The following is a 3223-nucleotide window of genomic DNA, read 5'->3' as shown; positions in this document are numbered from 1 at the left end:
CTTGGAGTTCAGTATGCCCAAATTTGGTCCATTTAATTTATTTAAAAACTGACTCGTATTCTCAGTCTAAATCACATTTACATTTAAAATTCTATAATTATTTCTACAAGGCTGCTATTCAGAAGGAATGAATAATATGGCTGAAATATCATGTTTTGAGTACATCTGCTCAGCTGCTGGAAAGTGAGACTGGATTTGGAATATTTGTGAGAAACAGTAAGTCATTGGACCACATAACACAAAGCAGTTACTTAAAAAAACCAAACAGTTTGGTTGAAGATTGTGCATAAAATGAGATTGGTATGTAAAATGGCAAACATGAAAGTTTTAGTATCACTAACACAAATCAAAGCTCTAACTATGAATAACCTCACATCAATGATTTTTAACCAGTAAAACTAGAAATCCCATATACTTATAAACCATTAAGTTGCAAAGATAAATCATATATTCATATTTAGTAGAGCTGGTAGAAACTCTGAATTTCTACTTTTCAAAATTGATTTTGTTCTGATTCACATGATGGGGCTATACCAAAGCCACAGACCCTGGAAACACAGGGTTCCCAGCACTGGGGCAGTGTGCATAGTGAGGCAGTTTTAAAAATTTGAGCTAAATGTGTTTATCCTTTTAGAGTTGCATCAAGATTTTTTTTTTAGTTAGTTTTTTCCCCTCCTTTTCCTTCCTCCACCCCCGTCTTCGAGTACATTACTGAATTTTAAAGGTTCACAGTCCACATGGAGTTACGGTTCATGGAGGTGTGTAATGCCTGTGCTAGGTTTGAAATATTTTGGTTTTGAGTTACCATTTTTTTACAATGTTGCTTTGTGCATGCACAGTAGAAAAAACCTTAAAGCCTACAGGTGGACGCTTAGCTGAACATGTGTGTTCACTATATATATATATATATATATATATATATATATATATATAAATATGTGTGTGCTCTTTTCACGAGTCTATGCACCTCTGTACATGCTCAGTTATTCACTATTAAGAGACATCAGAGGTGTTTGTTAGCTGGTGAAATGGTGACCTTCTTTTCTTTGTGTTTCTAAAACGTGCCTGAGGACTTAAATGCAGAAACTTAATATTTCATTGTTTCTAGCTTGTGAAATCAAACATTTCGGTCAGAAAATCCCAAGTGTAAAGTTGTCTACACTGGGAGCTTAGGCTGCTCAGTTTCTTATAGGAGCAAGTCCATATTTAGTATTAAAGGTTTGCAGTGTTCAAATATGGCAATGTGTATCTCTCAGACTGTTTCACAACTGTGTCTGTAATATATGTACTTAGTGTCTTCTTTGTCCTCAGTGGGAGGGGGAATTCACACCTGTAGAATTATTATATACGTTTATTCCCCCAGAATTTAGCCAGTTAATAATAAATAGCTGGCTAAATGTTGGGGGAATTAAACCTAGGCATAAGAGCAATACTTTGGAGAGGAAAAATGACAACAAATCCGCAAATTTCCGATTTGTGTCTATCCTGGCACACAACCTCCACTAGAGGTCAGCCAGACAACTTTGAAAGGGAATAGCGAATAGAAAGAAATAGGCCATTAGAAAAAGAGCTACCTGAACCCCACACATCTTTTTCTGTAATACAGTTTCAGAAGGGCAGTGTTAACTTTCCTATGGGTTTAATCCACTTCACTCTGAAGTCATTGGAAAGATTCCCACTGATTTCAGTGGAGTTGAATTGGGTGCTGTGTTATGAAGGGAAGATAGTGATGATAGGAGAAAATTAGACATGGAAGGCACCTATAGCTTACCTAGTTCTTCCCCTAAGGAACGCTTTGCTAGTAAAAGTGGCGAAGAGTTCTGTGGCACCTTAGAGACTAACCAATGTATTGGAGCGTGAGTTTTCGTGGGTGAAAGCTCATGCTCCAATACGTGTTAGTCTATAAGGTGCCACAGAACTCTTCGCCGCTTTTACAAATCCAGGCTAACATGGCTACCCCTCTGATCCTTACTAGTAGTTGATGTAGTTAGTTTTTAAATTTCTTGAGCACTTTTTGAGAATGATTATTCCACAGTTTAATATACTATTCAATGGCAAAAACTACATCAAAGCAGAGTTGCAGTTGCTTGGTGATAGGTCATTCCCTTGCAGAACATTGAGCTGAGCAACACCAGGAAATGCACAGTAAAGATTGCCAATGCAACATTAACTCTGCCCTGCTTCAGCATGGCCCCAGTTTGCCCTGTTAATATACATACCTTTACTCTGCCAACTGCACAGCTGCTGAAATGTACAAGTTATTTATTTCCTTTTAAAACCCATTCACTCTCACCAATAGCATTCCATCTAACAGTAGTAAACACTATTAAGGGACAAAAAGGAAAAAAAAAAAAGTTTCCCACTAATCAGTTGCTAATACTTGGCAGCAGTGTAGACATGCCCTAAAAAATGTACAATTTCTTAAATACTGTTCTGAGTTCAGGTCCACCAGGGATTTAGTGGGTATCATGCACTACCTTATTTAAAACTTAATAGATGCACCACATCAATAATTTGATCTCTACCTCTGAGCAAAACAAAACTCAACCTAGAAACCTTTTTTTAAAATGGCTATTTGTGTGTGTGTTTGTGTAGGGGGGAGGGAGGGGAATGTTAATCTCTGGAACTCCTGGCTCAAATACCTCCAAATTTGGATCACTAATCCTATATAGACTCCTCCTGAGGCATGCTAAATTTCAAAGAAATTAGAGTGAGCATATCAATTTTACATGGCTTAGAAATGTTCACCTTTAAACAGATGTCATGACACAAACTTAACTATAGTGATGCAACCTTAACTACAATGCAGCTAAAGTTTTCCTGATATTTACTCTAAAATCCTCTTAATCCTATTTTAATTAATAACCCCTCCTACTGCACTTCTTCCTCCTTGGCATTTATCCCTTTCAAAAGCATGGAGAGAGATTGTCCTTGTTTTCACTTAGCTAAACTGCAGTTATTTTAATCCTCTTTGATAGCTCCCTCCACCCCTGTAGTTATAATTGCTGCTTTACTCTGAACTTCTTCTAATTTCTAGGTATCTGTCTAGTACTGAGAGATCCAGAACTAAAGGGAGCACTTTAGGTGCAGTCTCAGCAGAGCCTTATGAGAGGGGACTCTCTTCTTAAAGACAAAAATAGCTTTAGCAATTAGAATATAGCTTCTAAAATATATGACAGTCGAATGGGTTTATATTTGAAAGGTTTCTCAGTGAGAAAGGGCC

The sequence above is a fragment of the Gopherus flavomarginatus genome, chromosome 1, assembly GCF_025201925.1.
Source record: "Gopherus flavomarginatus isolate rGopFla2 chromosome 1, rGopFla2.mat.asm, whole genome shotgun sequence".
NCBI classification, from domain to species: Eukaryota; Metazoa; Chordata; order Testudines; family Testudinidae; genus Gopherus; species Gopherus flavomarginatus.
Note: the sequence above shows the minus strand (reverse complement) of the source record.